Source organism: Cryptomeria japonica, chromosome 6 (assembly GCF_030272615.1).
Source record: "Cryptomeria japonica chromosome 6, Sugi_1.0, whole genome shotgun sequence".
In the NCBI taxonomy this organism is placed as follows: Eukaryota; Viridiplantae; Streptophyta; class Pinopsida; order Cupressales; family Cupressaceae; genus Cryptomeria; species Cryptomeria japonica.
The window spans coordinates 417,128,204-417,135,293 of record NC_081410.1 but is presented as its reverse complement, the minus strand read 5'-3'; positions in this window follow the sequence as shown (position 1 = coordinate 417,135,293).

Sequence of the window (7,090 nt, the reverse complement as noted above, 5' to 3'; positions counted from 1 at the left end):
GTGCACGTCGGGCGCCATCGTCCCGTCAACTTTTGCTCAAATTTGCAGGATAGTGCCGTCTCGACATTTTACTGCTAATTCCAGCTCCGCAACTTCATATCATATCCCTATCTCTGTTTATAAGCGAATATTTCCCACTTTACATGCATTCCTAGCTTAATCTTTCTATCTACATTTCTTTACAAAAGAGGGTATCCTTGATGTCTTAACCCTTGAAACTCATTTAGAATCCAATCTCGCATTGTGTGGGATTGGATCTTATGGGTTTCAACCCCTCTTTTGAATGTAAAGTCCCTCCTAAGTGAAAACCATCAACCCTAGTGACTCTCCCTTCTCTCTCCTTGGAGTTGGGGAGGGGAGAATGACTAGGGTTCGATTTTTCCGCTTTACATTTTGGTGAACCTAACGTGAACATCCTTTCTGATTATTCATAGTGAGATCTGAAAATTGGATTCCTTGATTACAGTTCCATGTTTGATCTTTTGCAAAATTTTAGAGGTTAATTGCATAAAAACCCTAAATTTTCTTTTTAAGTAATTAAACTTGTGAAATGTTTAATTGTTGATGCTTGTTTCAGATCTGCCCTTCTATTACAAATTGTCAAATTATATTTGTGCTTTAATTCTGAAAATTAAGTGGTTAAGTGTCAAAACCCTAATTTTTAAGACCTTCTTGATTCAACCTTTGACTAATAATTTCACTGATCAAAACTCTTCCAAATCGGCTGTAACTTTGGATTCCGCAATAAAATCACAATATCTTTCATCCCTGAAAATTTGGAAAAAAGTTGCGAGGACCGTGTGCACCCCGAGCGCCATCGTCCCCGACATTTTTTCCGAAATTTCGGGAGCTAGATCTTACTATATTTTTTTGCTAAAATCCAGAATTTTGGCTGATTTTATCAATTTTAACACCTTCAAAATTACAGTCAAAGTTGGTCTAGCGATTGCTTGGATTGAGGCTTCTAATCATTCAAAAATTGTTGAAATTGAAATTGGTGTCAAAATTGTGTTTCTTACAGTCCTAAATCTGAAAAGTGTGTTATCATTCATTCGAAATTTCAGTAATTTATTCAAATTTTTGCAATTTGTGACTTTTGAAATTAAGTGCTTAATTACAACAACTTTGATTTCCGCTTTCAGAATTGAATTTTGCGTGAAATTGAGTCAATTTTCAAATTTCAAAACTTGCATTGCTGTTGGTATTCCCTCTAAAATCATAAAATTCAAAATTTCAGTTTCCCTCTCTTTTTCAAAATTCAAATTTTGCATTTTTCGACAATCTTGGTAGGGTTCAATTTTGAGATTGCAACTCTAATTTGGCCTATCTACAGATCGTAAAATCACTCAATTTTTTCAGGTTAGCTGTAAAATCATCATAACTTTCATCCTTGCAAATTTCGAAAAAAGTTGCAAGGACCGTGTGCACCCCGAGCGCCACGGTCCCGGACATTTTTTCCGAAATTTCGGGAAATTGTCCTGATTGTATTTAACAGCTTAAATCTGGAAGATTGGCTGGCTTTACTGAAATTTGCTACCTCTAAAATTCAAAATCTTCTCTCTTTCTTTAGTGCATGAGTTTTACAACAATAAGCCCTACCTACACTATTCCCGTTAGACGAAGCCTTAGAATTAAGTCTTTCCAAGGTTTAATTACTGAGGAGATGGAACCTAATTTGAATGGCCTTTTTAACAAGGACATGGGTAATTCCTCTAATCCTCTTAATGATGAAGAAGCTCTCCATGAGGTTTCTGTAGAACAACTTTCAAAATTGGATAACCAATTTGACGATTTTCGATAATGGATGTCTCAAGAATACCCTGATAGTCAAGCTCTTCCTTTAATTGAGGGTCTAAAACGTATGCTTCAAAGTGATAAGAATGGAATTGATATTTTGCGTGGTATTGCACACATTGTGGATTCAAATGTGATGCCTATGAAAAGTTGTGCCAAAACCTTAGGTTATACACAACCTCCTACTCAAGTCAATCATTCTATTCCTTTGACGACTCCTATCGCTAATATACCTACTTTTACATCAAACATAATGACTACTTCAACACAAGACATTCCTCCTATGATCACTAGTCATGGGGGCAATCCCTCTTCTTCAATCAACCCTCTTCCTTCATTCAATCCAACTTCTTCATTCATTCCTTCAGTAAGTGTTCCTCTTATATCTCCACAAATGAACATGACACAAGGGGGCAATTCATTTAACCCTTCCATTCCTCCTTGTAGTGTTCCTCCTTTCCAATCATCTCCTATGACTAACTATCATAGTGTCCCACCACCTAACTCTCTACCTTCTTTCAATAACATAACACCTCCATCACAATCTAACACGTCTAATATGAACTCTTCGACTGAAGCGACCATTAACAATCTTGCACAAACTGTCTCTTCTTTACAGCAACAAATTGCCTCTATGAATCAATCTAAGTTTAGTGTGCCCACATTTGATGTTGCGAGCCCACTTTCTCTTGACATTGTTCGAGCTATTCCCCCTAAACATGTTGAAATTCCGCACTTGGAACTTTATAATGGTAAGGGTGATCCTCTAACACATGTTAAGACCTTTCAAACAATATGTACTGATTTTGCTTATGACCAAAGGTTGCTTGCAAAACTGTTTACTAGAACATTAAGAGACAAAACCTTACAATGGTATTGCTCGTTTCCTTCCTATTCTATTACTTCTTTCGAACAACTTGCAAATGCTTTCATTCAACAATTTCAAAACAATATAAGTCCTAAAGTTACTTTGATTGATTTAATGCATTGTAAACAAGGTGTTAAAGAAAAAGTGATTGATTTCATTGGTAGATATAAGCATTTGTATGCTCAAATTTCTTTTCCAGTGCCTGACAATGATATTCAAAGAATCTTTATTTCTAATTTACAAAAAGATATTCGAGACAAACTCCTGTTTTCTGAGTTTACTTCTTTCCAACAGTTGTGCGCAACTCTTCACAATTATCAACTGACTGTGAGCCAAATGGAACAATCACATCCTATGGCTCCGAGTGATAAGGGTGATAGTAGTCAACAACCATTTGGGAAGTTTAAACCGAACAGAGAGTCCATTAAATTCAATGAAAACATCATCAACAACAATGTGAATGCAGCATCAGGTGTGTCTCCTATTTCTAAGTTTTTCAAGAAAGAAAGAAAGTTTACTCCTTTGAATGAATCATTGCATAGTATTATGAATAAGTTATTGGAACAAAATGTGCTTACTCTTCCTCCTATAAGGCAAATTGATCCTGCAAAGATTAATTCACCCTATTTTGATAACAAATCTTTTTGTCAATTTCATCGTCAACCTGGGCATGATACTGAAAAATGTTTTGCTTTAAAGGGGAAAATTCAAGATTTGATTGATAATAATACTATCTCTGTTTCTGGAGTGAATGATAAAGGCAACACATCTGTAGCTCCTCCTAACCAAAATCTTCAGATTTTCACTGATCCATTGCCTTCTCATACCTCTAATGTGATTGATACTACTGATTCCTCTGTCTCACCTGATGATCTCGTGTCTATGACTCCGAATGTGATTAACTTTGTAGAACAACAGAAAATCCCTAAAGAACTTTCCATCACCTTTGATTCTAGTGAAACTATCAGGGCACCTGATGGTCCTTTATATATAGTTGCAAAAGTCAAGAACACACCTTGCCGTGGAGTGCTTATTGATCCTTCTTGTATGGTTAATGTCATTACTGAAGAATTTCTTTTTACTTTGCAATTGAATCAAGTGATCTATGACGAAACAAATGTGGTTGTGAAACTATTTGATGCATTTTCTTCTCCTGCAATTGGTTCTATTACATTACCTATTGAGGTCCATAACAAATCCCTTGATGTGGACTTTGCTATTATTCCATCATCCGAACAATTTCGTGTGAAGCTAGGCTATCCTTGGCTATCTTCCATGAAAGCTATTGCTTCTCCTATTCACAAGTGTTTGAAATTTCCCCATAATGGTGAAGTTGTTACTATCAATCATAGTCTCTTTAAACCAGCTGAAAGAATTCCTAGTGTTCCTATTGATTACTTTTGGCCTAAACAATTCCAGTCTCTTCCTCCGCGAAGTGATCATCTTTTCAAATCTTATCAAAAGTGGAAAAAAGATATGATCCTATCTCTAAGCGAACCTAGAACACCCAAACTTGATATTCCTATCGTTCTTGAGAAGGAAGTTCTTCCTTTGAAAGATAAAACCAATGTCTTTCCTCAAGAAGATTCCCAACCCATCCCTATGGATGTGACTATGCCTATATCTAATAAACTTCCCAAGAGTAGACCTATACCTCCTCGTCATGATGGACTTGGTCTCCTTCCTAAACCAAATATTCCTCCCTTATATGGAGCAGTTCCTCCTCCTTCCTCTTATGGAGAGAAGAGACCTTCCTCTTCTCCTATTGTTCAGCCTAAGAGACCACAACCTAAACACCCAAGTGATAAGGATGAGAACATTCCTCCTCCTCAATCTTTGCAACTTCCTACTAAGACTAGACGAAATCGTTCTGCACGTGAACGCCGATGAAAGCGTCGTCTTAGAGCTCAGGCAGCTGCCTCTCAAACTTTGCAATCCCCAAAAACACCTTCAACAAGCATTATTCCATTTTCTCCTCAGCCGACGATTGAGCCGAAATCTCCTAAACATAAGATGCATGATGGTCTTGATCCTGTGCGAGTTAAAGATCCTATTTTCATAAATCTTGATGATGATATAGATGAAAATGTTATTCATGATGAAAATGTTACTTCTTTACATTCTGATAGTGAATATGAACATGTTGATGTTGATAATTATCTATCTAATGAATTTTCTAAAGCACTTATCCTAGCTCCTAGACAAGAACACCGCGGCTTGGGATATGAACATAGCCCTTGTTTGGATCTTGTGATAGCTCCATCTGTTGTGTTAGATGTTCCTACTCTAGTGTGTTTCCTACCTTCCCGAAACATTGATCAGCAAGATCGGGGGGTAGATGACATGCTAGACTAGTTTCATTAGCATAGCAGATTCTCTCCTCCTCTATTTCTTTTGTTACTTCTTCTATATGTTACTCTCATTCTTCTATTTGTTGTCCTTAGTGTTGTCTACTTGAGGACGATGCAAAACATTGAGATCTCTTTTGATCTCTCTCATGTTGACTCAAAAGACACATGTGTTCCCTTCTTCTAGGTGACCTTCCTTGATTGGGGAATGAAGAACAATTATGCATACATACATATGATATACATGAATTATCATGCAACATACTGACCCCGAGGAAAGCGAAGTCACCTTGTGCTTTGTGTTTTGTGTCTATTATCCTTGGGCTTATCTCACACTTGGGGGCTAAATCCTTGTGATAACGTGCTCCTTTCTCATTTCTTATATGTATCACTACCTTAAAGCAATCACCCCCGGTGAGGCGTGTGCGATCGCTTTAACGTAGGGGGGCATACATCCCGTTCATATCTTTTCAAGATACTTGAAAATTTCTTGGCAAATTTAGCCTTGCCTTGAAAATTTTTGATATCTTTCTTGCATGACTCATAGTGAGGGAACCTTACTACTGACAGTCATGGTTCTCCCTCGTGATCTTCCCTTTTACTTTGTCAATCGAAGTCGTAAGATCCTTAGTCCACTGGGGGCTTGGTGTATCTTGCCTCCTTGACGTGGTGAAAGTTTTTCAATGTTGTTTCCTTGTACTTTACCGGAAGTATGAGCGTACGCTTATACTCCCGCTAAAGTGGGGGCTAAATGTAGCATCCTAAAACTGCGACACTTGCAATTTCGACTGGATTTGGGTCTTCACGATGGCGATGCAACATGGAACCTGAATGGAGACCCCGAAACTTGTTCATGACATCAAAAACTGCATTTTTCCAGCACCCTACCTGATCCTCCTTGCACCCTGTTGTCCCGGGAGGTGGGACCAGAGCGCCCAGCGCCCTGGTCCTTCAGGACCAGGGTGCCCAGTGCCCTGGTCCCCCAGGACCATGGTGCCCAGCGCCCTGGTCACTGGCCCTATTTTTGGGCCCGGTCTCCTATGGGACTTCGGGTCTTTTTGTTTGCAATTTGGAAAATAATACTTCCTGGTCGGCCCAAGGTCGGAAAAATCAGTCTTTTAACCCTAATTGGCAAGTATATAAACTACATTTTCCTCTCTCATTGGGATAGAGGGAAAAAGGCATGAAAACGATATTAAAACATTCAAGCATTCAAGCATTCAAGCATTCCTTCAAGCAATTGATCATTCTAAGTCTCCATTCAAGGCTAGGTGTTGCATTCAAGACAAGGATTCAACCATTGAAGAGGAGATCACATGCTACAACATACAACATACAACAAACAACAACATCTATACCTTCGCATATAAGGATACAAACATCCTTACAACAAGGTACTAGTACTTGTTTTACATTACAGTCATTGACATTTACAACATTTCTCATTTCTTGGTTAATTCCAAAACTGGGGTTTGACCTAAGGGCAAACCCCTAATCCCTAACCCCCCAATCGTCTTTGCTTTTCTGTGTGTAGGTTGCAGGTACGCGGCTGAAATTGAAGATCTGGAATCCTTGTGCAGAGACGAACAGATCCCCCTTCGTTTCGCGGATTTTTCGGAGGACCGTGTGCACGCCGGGCGCCATCGTCCCGTCAACTTTTGCTCAAATTTGCAGGACAGCGCCGTCTCGACATTTTACTGCTAATTCCAGGTCCGCAGCTTCATATCATATCCCTATCTCTATTTATAAGCGAATATTTCCCACTTTACATGCATTCCTAGCTTAATCTTTCTATCTACATTTCTTTACAAAAGAGGGTATCCTTGATGTCTTAACCCTTGAAACTCATTTAGAATCAAATCTCGCATTGTGTGGGATTGGATCTTGTGGGTTTCAACCCCTCTTTTGAATGTAAAGTCCCTCCTAAGTGAAAACCATCAACCCTAGTGACTCTCCCTTCTCTCTCCTCGGAGTTGGGGAGGGGAGAATGACTAGGGTTCGATTTTTCCGCTTTACAGTATTATGGCGTGTTTCTATGTTGTCTCTGTTATTTCTTTTTATTGCATTTATTCTTATCTAT